At 38.6% G+C, this 22,386-nt stretch overlaps 1 long non-coding RNA gene across 1 annotated transcript in view; it reads left to right on the top strand.

Annotated features, from left to right (window-relative positions):
• The first annotated feature begins 5,814 nt into the window (after nucleotides 1-5,814).
• Nucleotides 5,815-22,386, top strand: part of LOC129052905 (uncharacterized) — a 121,482-nt gene continuing 104,910 nt past the window's right edge. The window contains exon 1 of the long non-coding RNA XR_008518047.2: nucleotides 5,815-6,423. This is a non-coding gene — a long non-coding RNA (uncharacterized LOC129052905). The remainder of the gene's footprint in view (nucleotides 6,424-22,386) is intronic.

The following is a 22,386-nucleotide window of genomic DNA, read 5'->3' as shown; positions in this document are numbered from 1 at the left end:
GGCTGCTCTATCTGTGCCTGTAGCTTTGATTTTTCTGGGTGTTTCTCTGTTTGAAGGAGTTTTACCAAGGACCCATCCCAACTGTCTGCTTGATAGATTTCTTTTTCTTTCTCCTCTCTTAATAGTTACAGGCTGGGAAAAAATAAGTGCTAATGTGAGTGGGTCTTGAGAAAAGTAGAAACTCTTTGAAAATTAAGTACTCCAGAAAAGGTCTTTAGAAGTATGTTTAGCAAAAGACATTGCTGAATTTCCTCAGACTGGGGTTAGGAGATGAAGGTTTGTTTTCTTTTTTTTTTTTATTTTTTATTTTTTATTTTATTTTTTATTTATTTATTTTTTTAATCTTTTATTATTATTATTATTATTATTATACTTTAGGTTTTATGGTACATGTGTGCAATGTGCAGGTAAGTTACATATGTATACATGTGCCATGCTAGTGCACTGCACCCACCAACTCGTCATCTAGCATTAGGTATATCTCTCAATGCTATCCCTCCCCCCTCCCCCCACCCCACAACAGTCCCTGAAGTGTGATGTTCCCCTTCCTGTGTCCATGTGTTCTCATTGTTCAATTCCCACCTATGAGTGAGAATACGCGGTGTTTGGTTTTTTGTTCTTGCGATAGTTTACTGAGAATGATGATTTCCAATTTCATCCATGTCCCTACAAAGGACATGAACTCATCATTTTTTATGGCTGCATAGTATTCCATGGTGTATATGTGCCACATTTTCTTAATCCAGTCTATCATTGTTGGACATTTGGGTTGGTTCCAAGTCTTTGCTATTGTGAATAATGCCGCAATAAACATACGTGTGCATGTGTCTTTATAGCAGCATGATTTATAGTCCTTTGGGTATATACCCAGTAATGGGATGGCTGGGTCGAATGGAATTTCTAGTTCTAGATCCCTGAGGAATCGCCACACTGACTTCCACAAGGGTTGAACTAGTTTACAATCCCACCAACAGTGTAAAAGTGTTCCTATTTCTCCACATCCTCTCCAGCACCTGTTGTTTCCTGACTTTTTAATGATTGCCATTCTAACTGGTGTGAGATGGTATCTCATTGTGGTTTTGATTTGCATTTCTCTGATGGCCAGTGATGGTGAGCATTTTTTCATGTGATTTTTGGCTGCATAAATGTCTTCTTTTGAGAAGTGTCTGTTCATGTCCTTCGCCCACTTTTTGATGGGGTTGTTTGTTTTTTTCTTGTAAATTTGTTGGAGTTCATTGTAGATTCTGGATATTAGCCCTTTGTCAGATGAGTAGGTTGCGAAAATTTTCTCCCATTTTGTAGGTTGCCTGTTCACTTTGATGGTAGTTTCTTTTGCTGTGCAGAAGCTCTTGAGTTTAATTAGATCCCATTTGTCAATTTTGGCTTTTGTTGCCATTGCTTTTGGTGTTTTAGACATGAAGTCCTTGCCCATGCCTATGTCCTGAATGGTAATGCCTAGGTTTTCTTCTAGGGTTTTTATGGTTTCAGGTCTAACATTTAAGTCTTTAATCCATCTTGAATTGATTTTTGTATAAGGTGTAAGGAAGGGATCCAGTTTCAGCTTTCTACATATGGCTAGCCAGTTTTCCCAGCACCATTTATTAAATAGGGAATCCTTTCCCCATTTCTTGTTTTTGTCAGGTTTGTCAAAGATCAGATAGTTGTAGATATGTGGCATTATTTCTGACGGCTCTGTTCTGTTCCATTGATCTATATCTCTGTTTTGGTACCAGTACCATGCTGTTTTGGTTACTGTAGCCTTGTAGTATAGTTTGAAGTCAGGTAGTGTGATGCCTCCAGCTTTGTTCTTTTGGCTTAGGATTGACTTGGCGATGCGGGCTCTTTTTTGGTTCCATATGAACTTTAAAGTAGTTTTTTCCAATTCTGTGAAGAAAGTCATTGGTAGCTTGATGGGGATGGCATTGAATCTGTAAATTACCTTGGGAAGGATGGCCATTTTCATGATATTGATTCTTCCTACCCATGAGCATGGAATGTTCTTCCATTTGTTTGTATCCTCTTTTATTTCCTTGAGCAGTGGTTTGTAGTTCTCCTTGAAGAGGTCTTTCACATCCCTTGTAAGTTGGATTCCTAGGTATTTTATTCTCTTTGAAGCAATTGTGAATGGGAGTTCACTCATGATTTGGCGCTCTGTTTGTCTGTTATTGATGTATAAGAATGCTTGTGATTTTTGTACATTGATTTTGTATCCTGAGACTTTGCTGAAGTTGCTTATCAGCTTAAGGAGATTTTGGGCTGAGACAATGGGGTTTTCTAGATATACTATCATGTCATCTGCAAACAAGGACAATTTGACTTCCTCTTTTCCTAATTGAATACCCTTGATTTCCTTCTCCTGCCTAATTGCCCTGGCCGGAACTTCCAACACTATGTTGAATAGGAGTGGTGAGAGAGGGCATCCCTGTCTTGTGCCAGTTTTCAAAGGGAATGCTTCCAGTTTTTGCCCATTCAGTATGATATTGGCTGTGGGTTTGTCATAAATAGCTCTTATTATTTTGAGATACGTCCCATCAATTCCTAATTTATTGAGAGTTTTCAGCATGAAGGGCTGTTGAATTTTGTCAAAGGCCTTTTCTGCATCTATTGAGATAATCATGTGGTTTTTGTCTTTGGTTCTGTTTATATGCTGGATTACATTTATTGATTTGCGTATATTGAACCAGCCTTGCATCCCAGGGATGAAGCCCACTTGATCATGGTGGATAAGCTTTTTGATGTGCTGCTGGATTCTGTTTGCCAGTATTTTATTGAGGATTTTTGCATCAATGTTCATCAAGGATATTGGTCTAAAATTCTCTTTTTTTGTTGTGTCTCTGCCAGGCTTTGGTATCAGGATGATGCTGGCCTCATAAAATGAGTTAGGGAGGATTCCCTCTTTTTCTATTGATTGGAATAGTTTCAGAAGGAATGGTACCAGCTCATCCTTGTACCTCTGGTAGAATTCGGCTGTGAACCCATCTGGTCCTGGACTTTTTTTGGTTGGTAAGCTATTGATTATTGCCACAATTTCAGCTCCTGTTATTGGTCTATTCAGAGATTCAACTTCTTCCTGGTTTAGTCTTGGGAGGGTGTATGTGTTGAGGAATTTATCCATTTCTTCTAGATTTTCTAGTTTATTTGCATAGAGGTGTTTGTAATATTCTCTGATGGTAGATTGTATTTCTGTGGGATCGGTGGTGATATCCCCTTTATCATTTTTTATCGCATCTATTTGATTCTTCTCTCTTTTTTTCTTTATTAATCTTGCTAGCGGTCTATCAATTTTGTTGATCCTTTCAAAAAACCAGCTCCTGGATTCATTTATTTTTTGAAGGGTTTTTTGTGTCTCTATTTCCTTCAGTTCCGCTCTGATTTTAGTTATTTCTTGCCTTCTGCTAGCTTTTGAATGTGTTTGCTCTTGCTTTTCTAGTTCTTTTAATTGTGATGTTAGGGTGTCAATTTTGGATCTTTCCTGCTTTCTCTTGTGGGCATTTAGTGCTATAAATTTCCCTCTACACACTGCTTTGAATGCATCCCAGAGATTCTGGTATGTTGTGTCTTGGTTCTCGTTGGTTTCAAAGAACATCTTTATTTCTGCCTTCATTTCGTTATGTACCCAGTAGTCATTCAGGAGCAGGTTGTTCAGTTTCCACATAGTTGAGCAGTTTTGAGTGAGATTCTTAATCCTGAGTTCTAGCTTGATTGCACTGTGATCTGAGAGACAGTTTGTTATAATTTCTGTTCGTTTACATTTATTGAGGAGAGCTTTACTTCCAAGTATATGGTCAATTTTGGAATAGGTGTGGTGTGGTGCTGAAAAAAATGTATATTCTGTTGATTTGGGGTGGAGAGTTCTGTAGATGTCTATTAGGTCCGCTTGGTGCAGAGTTGAGTTCAATTCCTGGGTATCCTTGTTGACTTTCTGTCTCATTGATCTGTCTAATGTTGACAGTGGGGTGTTAAAGTCTCCCATTATTAATGTGTGGGAGTCTAAGTCTCTTTGTAGGTCACTCAGGACTTGCTTTATGAATCTGGGTGCTCCTGTATTGGGTGCATATATATTTAGGATAGTTAGCTCTTCTTGTTGAATTGATCCCTTTACCATTATGTAATGGCCTTCTTTGTCTCTTTTGATCTTTGTTGGTTTAAAGTCTGTTTTATCAGAGACTAGGATTGCAACCCCTGCCTTTTTTTGTTTTCCATTTGCTTGGTAGATCTTCCTCCATCCTTTTATTTTGAGCCTATGTGTGTCTCTGCACGTGAGATGGGTTTCCTGAATACAGCACACTGATGGGTCTTGAGTCTTTATCCAATTTGCCAGTCTGTGTCTTTTAATTGGAGCATTTAGTCCATTTACATTTAAAGTTAATATTGTTATGTGTGAATTTGATCCTGTCATTATGATGTTAGCTGGATATTTTGCTCGTTAGTTGATGCAGTCTCTTCCTAGTCTCGATGGTCTTTACATTTCGGTATGATTTTGCAGTGGCTGGTACCGGTTGTGCCTTTCCATGTTTAGCGCTTCCTTCAGGAGCTCTTTTAGGGCAGGCCTGGTGGTGACAAAATCTCTCAGCATTTGCTTGTCTGTAAAGTATTTTATTTCTCCTTCACTTATGAAGCTTAGTTTGGCAGGATATGAAATTCTGGGTTGAAAATTCTTTTCTTTAAGAATGTTGAATATTGGCCCCCACTCTCTTCTGGCTTGTAGGGTTTCTGCCGAGAGATCCGCTGTTAGTCTGATGGGCTTCCCTTTGATGGTAACCCGACCTTTCTCTCTGGCTGCCCTTAACATTTTTTCCTTCATTTCAACTTTGGTGAATCTGACAATTATGTGTCTTGGAGTTGCTCTTCTCGAGGAGTATCTTTGTGGCGTTCTCTGTATTTCCTGAATCTGAATGTTGGCCTGCCTTGCTAGATTGGGGAAGTTCTCCTGGATAATATCCTGCAGAGTGTTTTCCAACTTGTTTCCATTCTCCCCGTCACTTTCAGGTACCCCAATCAGACGTAGATTTCGTCTTTTCACATAGTCCCACATTTCTTGGAGGCTTTGCTCGTTTCTTTTTATTCTTTTTTCTCTAAACTTCCCTTCTCGCTTCATTTCATTCATTTCATCTTCCAGGGCTGATACCCTTTCTTCCATTTGATGACATCGGCTCCTGAGGCTTCTGCATTCTTCACGTAGTTCTCGAGCCTTGGTTTTCAGCTCCATCAGCTCCTTTAAGCACTTCTCTGTATTGGTTATTCTAGTTATACATTCTTCTAAATTTTTTTCAAAGTTTTCAACTTCTTTGCCTTTGGTTTGAATATCCTCCCGTAGCTCGGAGTAATTTGATCGTCTGAAGCCTTCTTCTCTCAGCTCATCAAAGTCATTCTCCGTCCAGCTTTGTTCCGTTGCTGGTGAGGAACTGCGTTCCTTTGGAGGAGGAGAGGTACTCTGGTTTTTAGAGTTTCCAGTTTTTCTGCTCTGTTTTTTCCCCATCTTTGTGGTTTTATCTACTTTTGGTCTTTGATGATGGTGATGTACAGATGGGTTTTTGGTGTGGATGTCCTTTCTGTTAGTTTTCCTTCTAACAGACAGAACCCTCAGCTGCAGGTCTGTTGGAGTACCTGGCCGGCCGTGTGAGGTGTCAGTCTGCCCCTGCTGGGGGGTGCCTCCCAGTTAGGCTGCTCGGGGGTCAGGGGTCAGGGACCCACTTGAGGAGGCAGTCTGCCCGTTCTCAGATCTCCAGCTGCGTGCTGGGAGAACCACTGCTCTCCTCAAAGCTGTCAGACAGGGACATTTAAGTCTGCAGAGGTTACTGCTGTCTTTTTGTTTGTCTGTGCCCTGCCCCCAGAGGTGGAGCCTACAGAGGCAGGCAGGCCTCCTTGAGCTGTGGTGGGCTCCACCCAGTTCAAGCTTCCCGGCTGCTTTGTTTACCTAAGGGAGCCTGGGCAATGGCGGGCGCCCCTCCCCCAGCCTCGCTGCCGACTTGCTGTTTGATCTCAGACTGCTGTGGTAGCAATCAGCGAGACTCCGTGGGCGTAGGACCCTCTGAGCCAGGTGCGGGCTATACTCTCCTGGGGCACCGTTTCCTAAGCCCGTCGGAAAAGCACAGTATTCGGGTGGGAGTGGCCCGATTTTCCAGGTGCCGTCTGTCACCCCTGGAAAGGGAACTCCCTGACCCCTTGCGCTTCCCGAGTGAGGCAATGCCTCGCCCCTGCTTCGGCTGGCGCACGGTGCGCTCACCCACTGACCTGCGCCCACTGTCTGGCATTCCTTAGTGAGATGAACAGGGTACCTCAGATGGAAATGCAGAAATCACCCGTCTTCTGCGTCGCTCGCGCTGGAAGCTGTAGACCGGAGCTGTTCCTATTCGGCCATCTTGGCTCCCCCCTCTCTGAAGGTTTGTTTTCACTGTCAAGGAAACGTCAGGAAGTTTTAAGGTAAAAGTTTTCATATTAATCTTACTCTGCCTACCTGTCCTTATCTTAAATCTTCAATACTGAATTTTTTCTTGATCAATGTTCTGATGTTAATCTATGAGACTCAACACAAAGATGGGAATTGAGCTTTTATTTTAATTCTGCAACCCACAAATTTAGATTTGAAGCTTGATCCTCAGCCATGTCTGCTCTATGGCTACAAAACCTGAGAAACATTTGAGTCCCTCATAGGGGCTGTCTATGTCTCTTCCCATGCGTTGATCTGAGAGGTTAAACACTCACCTTATTATTTGCATCTTGTAAGCTCTCTGGTGTTGTCAGAAGCAGCTAATGTACCCCACAGTGCTTATAGATATTATTACCACAATGAACACAGGAGCCACTTGACCTCCAAAAGGATTTTCTTTGACTGGCAATTTATCCAAAACAAACACTGGTGGTAACTTAAATAATCATGTTTCCACTGCTTGGAAGAAGTGCTTGTTTTCTTTACATTGGTACTGAGGTCTTTACTACATTCAAGTTCAAAGAGATAAACAACAGTTCTGGAGTCTTATTTTGAAGGTCTGTTTCCTGGGACTAATCAATTAGAGTTCAGGAAGGATGGATGGTCTGCTTCAGGAAGTTTAGAAAGCGCATTTTAATACAATAACCTTTTCTTTTCAAAGATTGGTAAAGCGAAAGAGTCAAAATGGGGATAAGGAGGCTACTCGGAGTTTGGCAAGAGGGAATTCCCTAAGCAAAATTGGAATGGGTGCTGGTGATTCTGGTAATATAGAGGGAGAAAATCTCTAACAGGAATTGTATCCATGAAGGAGACAAAGCCTCAAATGTAGGTGTCTATGCCCCTCAAGGAAGGAGGGCAAGCCAGGTGCAGTGGCTCATGCCTGTAATCCAGTACTTTGAGAGGCCGAGGTGGGAGGATCGCTTGAGACCATGAATTCAAGACCATCCTGGGCAACATAGTCAGACCCTGTCTCTACAAAAAATGAAAACAAAACAAAACAAAACAAGACTATGATGGCATGCACCTGTAGTCCCAGTTACTTGGGAGGCCGAGACAGGAGGATCACTTGAAACCAGGGAGTCAAGGCTGCAGTGAGCCATGATCACACCACTACACTCCAGCCTGGGCACAGAGTAAGACCCTATCTCAAAAAAAAATGTAAAAAAGGAGGGCATTCTGTGTTCTCCTTTATTCCCTCCTTCCATTATCTCATCAGGGCTTCCCTTTGCTCAAACCTAATGGGAAGCTTATTGTCAAGGCATGCTGGAAAATTCAATTTAGTGAGGCTATCCTCTACAATAAAAATCAGAGAAAAGGGATGGAGACATGGTCTTAAAACAAAAACAAACAAACAAACAAAAATTATACAGTTCCACCTCCCAAATCATTAACACAAGCGTGCCCTTGAAACAAACTTCTCACATTCCAGTTTAGTTGTTCAAATCGCAGCTGCACCATGATTGTACTTTGAAACAAGTCTATTTTCTTCTTTATTTTCTCCTAATATTGCCTTTACATCCTTCCTTATTATTTTAGATTCCAATGCCTATTATTTCTGATTGTATCCTAAACTCCCTTGTTCTAGTGTCTTTTCATTGTATCCAAACATGGATAAACCCGAAACCACTGCTTTCACTTTTTTTGACCTCTACCTTTAAAAGGCTACCTGACAAAATTACACAAAGGTTTAGCTTGTTTCCTTTATAAATTCATGATCAGTGACATCAAAGATCCTTCAATATTGACCTTTAATTCTGCTTCGTTTATCAGGAAGTCATTACATTCTTTACAATGTGTTTTTCTATCATTCCACACTATCTTTAACTGTCTATATTCCCACCATTTGCTGTACTGTCAGGAGATAATCTCTTCTAATTCACAGAAAAGAAAATAAAAGACATTAGAGAGGAAATTTTCTGTTAGTGAACATAATGCATCTACCACCTCTGCTCCCATCTTTATCTCCTTTGGTCATTTAATGGAACAAAAGCCCTGTTTATACTAAAGGCGATTTCTTCAATCCTGCTTTGGATTACATCTACTTCTACCTTCTCAGAATCCTTATATCATTTAATATATTTTTCTCACCTTTCCATTAGCATTGAAACATCTTCCAAATTAGGGAAAAAACAGTTAAAAAGAAGAATAAAACAAAGAAGAAATGCAAAATCAAACTCACCATTTTTCCACACATCCTCTGCTTTGATTATCTTTCCCCTCTCCTCTCTTTTGCAAAACCATAGTTTTTCAATTCCTAAGAAATGTTTCTTTCTATATTCAGTATCTTCACTTCATCACCTACTCATTCTTTAGTCTACTTCCAACAGAATCCAGCCTTTACCACTCCAATAAAAAACAGTTTATAACTAATTTCCAAGTTCACAGAAGCAATGGGTAGATATTATCTTTTTTTTTTTTTTTTTTTTCCTGAGATGGAGTCTTGCTCTGTTGCCAGGCTTGAGTACAGTGGTGCGATCTCGGGTCACTGCAACCTCCACCTCCCGGGTTCAAGCAATTCTCCTGCCTCAGCCTCCCGAGTAGCTGGGACTACAGGCATGCACCACTACGCCCAGCTAAATTTTTTGTATTTTTAGTTGAGACGGGGTTTCACCATGTTGGCAAGGATGGTCTCGATCTCCTGACCTTGTTGGCTTGGGCCTTGGGGCTCTATGTCCTCAAGAAACTAAAAGATACAATCTTTTAGTTACTTGATCTGTAAGTAGAATTTGCTTCCCTCTTTTAAGTTTAATTTTCCTTGGGCTAAGACTCTCCTGGTTTTCGCTTATCTCTGTGGTTGCTCAATCTCCATCTCTTTTGCAGATACATCTTCTTTCCAAACATTAAGTGTTGAAATTTTTCAAAATTCAATTCTAGACTATTATATTCTCTCACTTTAGTAGCATAAAATATGTGGGTTTCTATAAAATTATCAAGATATTTTACAATAATATAAATTTTTTTTTTTTTTTTTTTTTTTTAAAGTGAAAGCAAGTTTATTAGGAAAGTAAAGGAATACAGAATGGATAACCTATAGGCAAAGCTGCCCCCACGGGCTGCTGGTTGCGCATTTTTATGGTCATTTCTTGATTATATGCTAAACAAGGGGTGAATTATTCATGAGTTTTCCCGGAAAGTCCACAGCTTTAATTTCCACCCGCATGCAAATTGGACATACATGTACAATAAGTCCTCTTTTAACATTGTGGATAGATTTTTGAAAACTGTGACTTTAAGCAAAACTATGCATAATGAAACCAATTTTTCCATAGGCTAATAGATATAAATAAGAAATAAGTTCTAATGGACTATTTTTGGTAACAAAACCATCACCAAACTTATAAATAAAAAACAAAAACACTTCTAATATTAAACATTGAAATAAATGTGAGCTACACATACATTTAAGTTAAATTGATAAAATCAAGTAAGATAGTTAGTGATCCACTTTTTTTTTTTTTTTTTGGTGAATCAGTGAATGATGGCAGTCACAGCAGTGATGGGTTAAATTATGAAATAAATGTTTGCAAAGTGAAAATTTTCAGGAGTACCCCCTTGTACCATAAAGTCCAAAAATAAATAATAGGAAATACAGCATGCTCCCTGAGCACTTTTGGCATGATAATAAATGTGCATTTGTAGGATTGTCATGTACTTAACAAATTTTTACTTGACAATAATTTGTACTCATTCATTCATTCATTCATTCATTTTCCATCCTGCTTATTTCATTTCAGAATGGTGGGTGATGGGAACCTATCCCAGCATCTCAGGGTTCCAGGCAAAAACCAGCCTTGGCAGGAAAGCCATCCAATTGTAGGTCACACTCACTCACACACTCATACTCACTCAAACTGGAACCATGTAGACATGCCAATTCAGCTAATGTGCACAGCTTTGGGATGTGGGAAGCAACCAGAGTATGAGGCCAAAACCCACACAGATGTGGGGAAAATGTGCAAATTCCACATAGACTGTGGCCTCAGGTGAGAGTTAATTTTTTTTTCTCATCAACTTTATGACTAAATGATGTTAAATGAAACTTCGTTATTTGAGGACCTGCTGTATCCAAGACCTCAGTTTTAAATTCTGTATATCCAGTACCTATTTAACATCTCAACCTGTTTATTTTAAATAAACATAAAACTCAACATATGCATGCTCTCCCACAACCTCTAATCTGTCCTGCTCCGTCTTTGTTTGTCTTAGTGTATGGTGGCACCATTCATTCAGTTATATAAACCAGAAGTCTAGCCATTAACTTTGACTTCACCCTCTCTCATCATCCATTATATCCTATCAATTGCCAATCCTATCCAATTTACTTCTTAGATACTTCTTTATTCACTCTTCTCTGTCATTCTAATTGGTAAATTAATGCATGAATCTAAATTTCCCCACTTGCTCTGCATGGTGCCTATAATTTTTGTGGCTGAAAGATTTATAAAAAATATTTGTGTTTGTCTTTCCTATATTTTTCCCTTCTGTTCCTCCATTCTCCCCTCTCCATTTCCAGCATGGATTCAAGACTTCCTAAAAGTCTGTGCCTCAAGAAATGTTCTGCTGGAACATGTGTTGAGGTGTCAAGAAAGTGGCTAAAAGGCAATTGGAGGGCCAAAGATCATAGACTACAACACGCAGTGCTTGACACCACCTTTCTGCTGGATAGGGCCCTGGGGCTGTGTCTAGTTGTTAGAAGGAAAGAACTGAGGAGTGATACAAGGAAGCCATGTAATAAGCATTATGTATTTGTCTTGTTAAATATTTCAGGGTCGGCTAGGCGCGGTGGCTCACGCCTGTAATCCCAGCACTTTGGGATGCCGAGGCGGGAGGATCACGAGGTCAGGAGATCGAGACCATCCTGGCTAACACGGTGAAACCCCGTCTCTACTAAAAATACAAAAAAAATGAGCCGGGCGTGGTGGCGGGCGCCTGTATTCCCAGCTACTCCGGAGGCTGAGACAGGAGAATGGCATGAACCCGGGAAGCGGAGTTTGCAGTGAGCCGAGATCGTGCCACTGCACTCCAGCCTGGGTGACAGAGCCAGACTCCGTCTCAAAAATAAATAAATAAAATAAAAAAATAAAAAATAAAAATAAATATTTCAGGGTCTCAAACATTGCACCAAAACATTTAGCAATGGAATATAAAGTCACAGTGAGAAACAGTGTGAAATGGTCTCAGAAGACTGGAGAGACCTCCATAACAACTTCATGTTACAGGACTTCTATACAACTCTGGTTGTATGATGTACTCCAAATAATGACTGAGGCTGACTTCTCCATCTGCTCATTTGTTTAAAAACTGACATTCATTTAATCAACTAAAGAATCACTAGGTTTAAAGTTGCAACTCATAACTGCTTATTTTGTGAAAAATAGTTACAGCTAAGTCATGGCAGCTGTCATAAATACATGGAAAACACTTTGCCTGTATATTTTTCACTAACTGGAATAATACTCTTTCAACAAAAAAACTGAAAAGAATGAACTAGGGAACAAAACATTTTTATCCTTCAAGACATTCTGTTTAGAAAGATCTTTGTAAGCTGTCATCTTTTGTCTCTGGCAGAAAGAAAAATACAAATAATCTGGAAATATAGAGATGGGTTTCTGTACCTAAAACCACAGATTTTGTTTCAAATTAAGTGAAAAATATTATATCATATAGTTTTTTTTTTAATATATAGAGCTAATTGCCCTTGTGTTCTTAGTGGGGAAGAAAAAAAGAACCCCAGTATAGATAGATTTTCCATGATGAAAAGGGAATCATGACCATCTATATTTCCAAAGGGAAAGTGAAATTCCAAATATTCTGTGCCATAAAATGTTAAATGGAACACTTTTAAATATTTTCAATATTTTGAATCCAATGGTTTGAAACTTTAAAATTAAGTATGATATATACATAATTTCCACACCTTTAAAATGAGTTGTTAAAATTGTTAAGACCTTTCTTCAAAATTAAGACATGCTAGTCAATCCTAAAAATAGCCTCCAGAGGGCGACCAAGTTGCATCATTGCAAACAAGCACATCAAACTGTAACACTGCCTCCAACAACAGCATGGATTTAGTTAACATATGAAAAGCCAATAATAATAGTTAATCCTTGAAAAAAAAAATACTTTCACCTGAAGTGTGAATAGCTCTGCAAAAATTGAGTGTTTGTGAGGAAACCACCTGTAATTTGATGCATTAGCAGAGCAAAGGCCTTTGATCAGAAAAACTTGTCATCATTTCATGCATGTTCCAATCAATTTCTCTGCTCATTGAAGTCTACTTATCCCAAGCACCTTGTTGTAGCAAACAGAGTATAGATCTTGAAGTTCGGTAGACTTAGATTCAAAGGCAGCTCTGCAATTGGTTGTTACCTTGTAAACAAAGTTTAATCTGAAGATAGGATAGATAATATCTTCTTCATGCTTCGTGGTTGTTTGAGAATTACATGAGATAAATATATGAAAACATTGACCCACAATGTGGGCAAACAACACCTCATTCTTGTTTATTTTGTCCCGATCTTTTTTTTTCTCCTTTACCTAGAGAAAGATAAAAATAGGATCAAATTATGTTATTCACTTCAAGATTTTAGTGATATATATTACTTTCCCATTATTTGTCTTCAAAATATGTTTTTAAAAACCGCATGGAAATAAAGTAGTGGTTACATTTAAATAATTAATATTTCTCCATTCTCTCAGACAGAAATACATGTAATGAATGTTGTTGGAGGTTTGCTAGTCTTCAACTGGTTAATGACTATTATCAATCTAGTAATTTGAATTGGTCATCCATTCAATTGGCTTTCCCCTTATACCACTTATTATTATATTATTATTTCCACTTATTTCATTTTTATTAAAGCCACATCCCTCTGAGAAAAAAATAGTTGAGTTTACCTTGTATTTGCCCTTTCTTATTCTTCCTGACCTATATCTAACCAGCAGACAATTTCTGTTGATTATTTTTACACATTTTCTCTGCTACACCTTTAGATTATGACCTTATACGACCTTCCCACTGGTCTCCTTAATTTTATTCACTGATCAAGATGTCCTTAATGTTCTCCTCAGCTTGACTAAATTTTAGACAGGTTTCTTCTTGACTGTAGTTCCCTGACCTTTCTTTTCTTAAGGCATTTACTTTAGAAAAAGTGCAATTGTAAATTCTTTGCCCCTCTGAGATTTAAATCCCCCAGCGTCTTCTGACTTTTATAACCCAGGAATGTCTTTCTCAAGGACCTGGAAGCCATCCCTTTGAAATGTAAACATCAAGAAAGACAGCACCCCTATTTTCAGTCTCTGTGGGAGGGTAGGAGCCTAACTTAGATAAGCATCAATTAGCACACACAGATGGCCTAATCACATTGACCAACTTCCTCCCTGAGGTCCTCCAGTTCTTTTCCACTAGCTGTCTTTGGCACTTAACATCTCTCCCATTTTTCTACATCAGCAGAGTTGAGTGCAATCTCTCTTCCTTTTGTAATCGTCTTGACTCCTGTTGCAATATTCTTCCTTGCCCGTTTACTGAATTTGGTGCAATTTTTCTTTGACATCATTCTTTCACCAAACCCATACTGCTGAATTTCAGATTATTCTTTCCGAACTTTGAATCACTCTGTATTTCCTGTTGCATAAACCCCACCATTCAAACTTATCCACCATCTTGTACCTTCAAAACTCACTCTCAGAATTCCACTTCCTGAGTTCCCTACTCCAATAAAACTAGTCCATTAGCTTTGTAAATGTGGCTACTATTTCCTCACTTTGAAATCTTTGCTTGTGTCCTTTCTTTTAAATATATTTTGAAATTTTATTTTATTGTGTCTGCTCATAGATAAAAATACAATATAAATCACATCAAGTCTCTACAAATGGGAGTTTAATAGTGGAAATTAGTAGCACCAGTGATGAAATTGCTGAGAAGTAAAGAACGGCTAGCAGGATAATGGAGGGATTAGCAGGAACAGGAATCTATTTCAATCAACTCCTATACTGGACAGTTAAGGAGAAGGTTGTGAGGGAGCCCAGGGCCGGATAACCTGGTCAATATTGGACCATACGTGTTTTTTCTCACACGTAGTAGAGCCGTGGAGGTTACACAGTGGCTGCTGGAAGAGGTAACCAAAGTAGAGAGAGAATGGGGAGAAACCTCTTAGCTTCTTTCTAACCCATTATATCCCATCAGTGTCTCTATTTGGCTGAATCTGGTAAAAAGTAAGCTGCATGTATGGGTCTGCTATCATGTGACACAAAATAGAGACAAGAAAGAACAATGAATGAATCTAAGACAAACAGACTGGAACCAGTACATTTGCTTGAATGTTGTACAATAGCCTATTTTCAAACTATGGTCTTTTTATTTATATTCCCTACATTCTTGACCAATTGTTTTATTCCCCTAAGTTCAAATTTCCTCATCTTTGAAAATAGCATAATGATAGTTCCTAGCTCATTGGGTTGTTTTGAATATTAAATGAAATAAGACAGATAAAGGGTTAACATTGAAATTATTATGTAGGGCATGCTCCAAAAATGAAAAACTTCATCAAGATTGCTTTGTTGTTATTATTATTATTATTATTGTTATTGCTATTTTAATCACCTCTTCAATTTTCTGCCAAGTAGAATCTTATTTCAGTGTCCAGTTTAAATGCCATCTGCTCCTTTTAACTTCTATGATCATTTTCTCCAAAAAGGAGAAATTCCTATACTATACATTATTTGATTCATTTATTTGACATTCATCTGTGGGTTTATTTGACTATATGCTTTCCATTATAACCAAACTTTAAAATTCCAGAACATAAGGACTATTGTTTATGTATTTGTGTATCTCCCTTAGGATTTAGTACAGTGCACTATCCAGAAAAAGCAATTATTGGAAATGTGTTGAGTGAAAAAGTTAATCACTAAGTTTAGTGTAACTCTACTGACATATGGACAAAGCTCATAACTATTTGGGCAATGCTGTGAAATTCTAGGCTTTATAATTTTTAGAATTTATTCACTTTCATATGGGATTTTGTTTTAAAAGATACTGTAAAAATAACTTGAAAAAAATTAGCTTAAAGAGATTAATAAATGGTTTGCCATTTGTTGCACTTTTATACTTATTTAGAACTGCCTCTAGAACTTCCAATATGTCAGCATGTGTAGCTACAGAGCTTGTTAGCAGAATACAGACACCTGCTATTTCTGATACTTATAACATGAAAAAATATGATTATATTAATAATAACGCCATGCATTTTATAGTGCCCTATCATTATTTCAGAGAGTTCAAACTTTCTCATGTAGTCACATAAAGTAGCAAGGGAATTCACATTATATATGCAATCCCAAAGGGCATTTTTGATCACTTTGAATTTCACCAACCATATTACTCAGGGTGGATTAATAAAAACATGTATAAGGGCATGGCCCTGAGATTGGCTTTGAGTAAGATAGATAAAAGGACATGCAGAGATGAAGATGAGCTTCACAAATGAAGAAACAAAGAATCTGGAATAGAGTTGTCTGAGGAGGAAAAATCAGGATAGAGAAGAGAAAAACTGCAATAGAGGAAAGGGAGACTGGAATGAGAGTGGTATGAAGGCTTGTTTCACGTTCTTTCTTGCATCCATTTTCCTCTTCCTTTGGCTATTTCTCTCAGCTACTTTTTAAACCACATATCCCTAAGGGTGATCTTCAGTTGGGAATAGAAAAGGGTAGCTGGGTAATACAAATGTGCTATCATTCACTTCTGTCCTTAGTTACAACACTCTCAGCCTCTCTGTACCTCCACTCATCAAATCAAAATGAAACAAGATTGACAGTGGCGAAGGCAGGCTGAGCCTTGCTGGTGAATTCTGAGGAGGAGGATCCCAGTGGGATGCAGAGTGAAGAAGGGGCTGTAAATGCCAGAGTGATTGGAAAATGTCAGTTCCTGTGGCTGCACCAAACTGGAGTGTCACCAGCATTACAACAAAACAAAATACAAAAATATATTGCCAGGGAGACTGTATGTCGGAGTTAGCTTTACTTCTTCACACCTTTAGTAGTCTTCTGGAAGTTTTCCTGATGCGGTGAAAATACATTAAAATTGGGAACCACAGGTACATAATGATTGCAGCAGCTTATTTCAGTAGCATTGTTTCAGTCTTCACTCTTAGGCTTTACCATTTAATTTCTAGAAATGTGTTGAATTGCTTTTGCCATTTCTTAGATTTTTAAATTGAATATAGTGTAAGTTGAGACCTAGCCAAGCTCGTATTCCTGTCTCTAAAATCCAGTCATTTAATTCTAATTTTAGCTAGGCACCTTGTCCTTATTTCTCCCGGCAAATCAAGAAATCTCAATATAATTTATTTTGAAATAATAAAAATAGGTGTTTATTATGGATAATAAACAGGAAATTGTATGTGTATAATTATACATGCATATATATGTGTGTATATGTGTGTATATATATATAAATTCTTGTTTCTTACAACCCACCCGTATAAAACCATTGTACAGTGAATCAGACCGAAAGGAAATCAATATTCTAGTGATCTTCTAGAGAATACAGGGGAACAAAGCTGTAATAATATTTCCCACCCACTATTCATATCTTGGGTCTATGGTGTAAAGCTAAAACAATAATAAACTACTTTTGCCAAAGCCACATACAGTAGATAAAAAATGACTTCTGTTAAAAAGATTCACTATATTAAGTGCAATTTGAACAGATGGCAAAGATCAAGTTTACCAACCCTCCTTTCATCTTACTGATTTCTCCTGCCTCATTCCTGTTAAAGGCACCAATCTTCTGTTATATTCCAGTAGCACTAAGTAATTTAAAAGTTTAGATGGCAGAGAGAGCCACTTTATTTCAGGCAGTGAAACATTTCTTTAACTGAATTTCAAAATTCACAAGAGTTATGTATTAGTCTGTTCTCATGGCTGCTATAAAGAAATGCCTGAGACTGGGTAATTTATAAAGGAAAGAGGTTTAATTGACTCACAGTTCTACAGGGCTGGGGAGGCCTCAGGAAACTTACAATCATGGCAGAAGGGGAAGAAAACACATTCTTCTTCACATGGTAGCAGCAAGGAAAAGTGCTGAGCAAAAAGAGAAAAGCCCTTTATAAAATCACCAGATCTCATGAGAACTCACTCACTATCATGAGAACAGCATTGAAATAATGACCCCCATGATTCAATTACCTCCCACCGGGTCCCTCCCTTGACACATGCAGATAATGCAAGCTACAATTCAAGATAAGATTTGGTGGGGGATCACAGCCAAACCATATCATTCTGCCCCTGGCCCTTCCCAAATCTCATGTTATCACATTTCAAAACAGAATCATGCCCTTCCAACAGTCCCCCAAACTCTTAGCTCATTCCAGCATTAACCCCAAAGTCTAAGTCCAAACTCTCATCTGAGACAAGGCAAGTACCTTCCACCTATGAGCCTGTAAAATCAAAAGCAAGTTAGTTACTTCCTAGATACAATGAGAGTATGGGCATTGGGTAAATACACCCATTTCAAGTGGGATAAATTGGCCAAAATGAAAGGGCTACAGGCCCCATGAAAGTCCAAAATCCAGCAGAACAGTCAAATCTTAAAGGCTTAAAAATGATCTCCTTTGACTCCATGTCTCACATCCAGCTCATGCTGATGCAAGAAGTGGTCTTCTGTGGCCTTAGGCAGCTCCACCCTATGATTTTGCAGAGTATAGCACCTCTCCCAGCTGCTTTTACAGGCTGATATTGAGTGTCTGTGGCTTTTCCAGGCACATGGTACAAGCTGTCAGTGGATCTACCACTCTGGGTTCTGGAGGATGGTGGCCATCTTCTCACAGCTCCACTACGCAGTACCCCAGTGGGAACTTTGTCTAGGGGTTCTGACCCCACATTTCCCTTCTGCACTGCCCTAGCAGAGGTTCTCCTAGAGGGCTCTGTGCCTGCAGCAAACTTCTGCCTGGACATCCAGGTGTTTCCATACATCCTGGGAAATCTAGGTGAAGGTTCCCAAACCTCAATTCTTGACATCTGTGCACCAGCAAGACCAACACCACATGTAAGCTGCCAAGGCATGGGGCTTGCACCATCTACCGCATTGGCCCAAGCTGTACATTGGCCACTTTTAGCCATAGTAGGAGCTGAAGCAGCTGATGCAGGGCCTGAAGTCCCAAGGCTGCACACAGCGGGAGAGCCTTTGGCCTGGCCCACAAAGCCATTTTTTCCCTCCTAGGCCTCCAGGCCTGTGATGGGATAGATGGCTGTGAAGACCTCTGGCATGCCCTGGAGATATTTTCTACAGGAGATATTTTCTCCACTGTCTTGGTGATTAGCATTCGGCTCCTCATTACTTATGCAAATTTTGGCAGCCAGCTTGAGTTTCTCCACAGAAAATTGTTTTTTTCTCTCTCACATCATCAGGCTGCAAATTTTACAAACTTTTATGCTCTGCTTCCTCTTGAACATTTTGCTGCTTAGAAATTTCTTCTGCCAGATACCCTAAATCATCTCTCTCAAGTTCAAATTTCCACAGATCTCTAAGGCAGGAGCAAAATGCTGCCAGTCTCTTTGCATTGACTTCATGCCCTGCATCCCAGGCTTTGCATAGCAAAGGGACTTTAGTCCAGTTCCCAACAAGTACCTCATCTCCATCTGAGACCACCTCAGCCTGGACTTCATTGTCCATATCACTATCAGCATCTTGGTCAAGGCCATTCAACATGTCTCTAGGAAGTTCCAGACTTTCCCACATCTTTCTGTCTTCTTCTGAACCTTCCAAACTGTTCCAATCTTTGCCTGTCACCCAGTTCCAAAGTTTCTTACACATTTTCAGGTATGATTATAGCAGCACCCCACTACCCAGTACTAATTTACTATACTAGTTCCATTCCCATGATGCTATGAAGAAATACCTGAGACTGGGTAATTTATAAAAGAAAGAGGTTTAATTGACTCACAGTTCTGCAGGGCTGGGGAGGCCTCAAGAAACTTACAATCATGGCAGAAAGGGAAGCAAACACATCCTTCTTCACATGGCAGCAGCAAGGAGAAGTGCAAAGCAAAGTAGAGGAAAAGCCCTTTATAAAACCATCAGATCTCAGGAGAATCACTCACTATCACGAGAACTGCATGGTGGTAACTATCCCCATGATTCAATTACCTCCCACCAAGTCCCTCCCATGACATGTGAGGATTATGGGAACTACAATTCAATATGAGATTTTAGTGGGGACACATCCAAACCTTATCAAGTTACCTGCTCTCAAATTCTGTAAACACTATGTGCCAAGCACTGTGTTCAGTGCTTTACAAATATTTTTAATGGGATCTTTGCAATAATCATATGAATTATGTTGCCATATCCTCATTTTACATAAGAGAAATTAAAACACATATTTAGTAAGTGATGGAGCTGAAGTTTAACCCTATCCAAATTTATTAACCTTAGTTATTATGTTCTTAAACTTTTTAACCTCAGCTTCTCCCAGATTATAAGGCTATGGAAACAATTTTCAGAGTGCAATGGTGCAATTTCGGCTGACTGCAACCTCCACCTCCAGTGTTCAAGCGACTCTCCTGCCTCAGCTTCTCAAGTACCTGGGATTACAGGTGTTTGCCACCATTCCTGGCTAATTTTTTGTATTTTTAGTAGAGACAGGGTTTCACCAGGTTGGTCAGGCTGGTTTTGAACTCCTGACCTCAGGTGATCTACCTATATTGGCCTCCCAAAGTGCTGGGATTACAGGCATGAGCCACCGCGCCCAGCCGTGTTTCAGAATTGTTGAACATGGCTGTCATTACTGGTGGACTCAACTATAGAAATATTACATTAGAGAAGAGAGCTAAGAACAGAAGTTAGGAGAACTAGCCAAAAATTTTGAGTTAGGAGATATCAAAACACTGTCAGGATAAAGAGAAACCATAGAACAGATGTTAATAGAAAGAAATAAAAGAGGATCAGTAAGGTAAGTAAGAGGCAAGCATAGTATAGCATGAAAAGAAAGAGAAAATAAGGTATTTCATAATGCCGTCTGTAAAATTTGCTATATTCTGAAAGTACGCATTTCTGTAGCCCTCAACACGGGAGGAGAACATTTTTTAGGGACTACATTTTTGTCCTGAAAATACTGCATTGAAAATTGTAGCCACAGTTAAAAATGGAAAGGCTAAACTTTTGTTGAATTTTCCTGGTAGAATCTAGTTACATGTTCCTTTGACAATGTTAACACACAGTTGGGTTCAATCCCTTCATCTGTAACTGCTGTAATGATCAATTAAGAACCAGAGCTTTTCCTTTTATAAAATGATAGAGTGCATGATTCCTTGAGCCCCTTCTAGTCCTCCTGCTGGCATTGGTAGCATAGATCTGGGGGCACAGGCAACAAAGTAGTACTCAGATGGACTAATTATGCAAATGGTGATAAAGCAGCTTGGAGGCAAAAGAACAGGACAAAACTTCTGGGTTAATGACACATTTTTTAAAGACTGAAACAAGTAACTTGTCTCTGCATTTGCAGAAGGGCTGAGTAGTGGGAATGTGTCAGACAGAAAGTTATATTTGGTCCTCTATACAGATGGACTCCCCTTATTTATGGTATATTAGCTGTCACTTTGTCTCTTTTAAAATACTGTGTTTTATAGGATTTCTATCTGTGGCTGCTAGTGGGAGTAGAAAAATATTTGAGGAGGTAACAGAGTTACCTCCTCACACTTATGTTATAACTGTGGTATTATATAAAAAGTGCCATTGTTTTGTTATAGAAAAAGGTTATGAATCAATGTCACTGTATGGAAGTGGGAATCTTAGTTGTCCTAATTACAGGAAGTATAACATATGTATGTGACAGATTTGCATGTTACCTTACAGAGATGGGGTGACAAAAAAAATCACATATAGTAGAAATTAAATTTGAAAATTTCTTAGATAATTCATAAAGTATTTATAGTTTTGTGTTTAAAACGCTGCATAGCAATTTTACTACTAGATCATGAGATCCATTGAATGAAATTTTTAAAATGTTGCCAGCAATAGGAATGTCTACAGTCAGAGGTCTTGGTATTCAAACCATTCTGCCTTTACAGTAATTATCACAAAGTTACTGTGAATGAGATTGGGTGTAAAGTTCTAAAGTATTTCTACTTTTTCCTAAGACTTATTTTATACTCTTTATTATTAAACCTCTATACTCTTATCTTAAATCATTAGATTCTTTTATTGCTGTAAGGATTAAGCAAGATAATAAATGTGAACACTCCTAACACAAAGTCTGACACACGGTATGTGCTGAAATATATTTGCTGTATTTGAATCTAAATCTTCTCTTATCAGATACAATATAGTCTATTATTTGAAAAATTGAAGGGAAACATGTAGCCATCTATCTCCCTGTATCCCAAGATGATATTTCCTGTTGTGTTACCACTGAAGAGCTCTCATTCTTAAGCCTTTGCTTATGGAACTTATGATCTTTTATAGAACAGCTTTTTAATAATATGACTCCATCATAAAGTGAAGTCACTTTCCAGCACCTATTTCACATACCCTGTCTGCTATTGAGTGATACAAGTAGTAGAAGAATATTTGAAAATATAGGTTAAAAATTATTGACATAGAAGAGATAATTAACTACATGAAAGTTAGTGAGGTCTATAGGAGTGTTAGTGCAGGAAGAGTAGAATATAGGGTTATTACAGTATGTGGGGGCTGTGTAAGAAGAAATATAAAATAAACCAAAGTGGAACACCATACTAATTTAGTATTAAGTAAGCCTAGGATTTTTAAAAATATTTGTGGTATGGATTATGCATCTCACAAGATATTTCTGGTTCTTTACTTTTTAAGCAACTGGGAGATCTCATTTCCTGGACTATCTATGGTTTGGTGGGCTGTGTAATTTTGGACAATATTGTATGAGAGAACTTGATATATGCGACTTCTAGGCTGAAGAAATTAATAATTGGTGTGAGAT

This window comes from Pongo abelii, chromosome X (assembly GCF_028885655.2).
Source record: "Pongo abelii isolate AG06213 chromosome X, NHGRI_mPonAbe1-v2.0_pri, whole genome shotgun sequence".
Taxonomy (NCBI): domain Eukaryota; kingdom Metazoa; phylum Chordata; class Mammalia; order Primates; family Hominidae; genus Pongo; species Pongo abelii.
The sequence above is the reverse complement of the archived record's forward strand: the minus strand, read 5'-3'. Positions and strand labels throughout refer to the sequence as shown.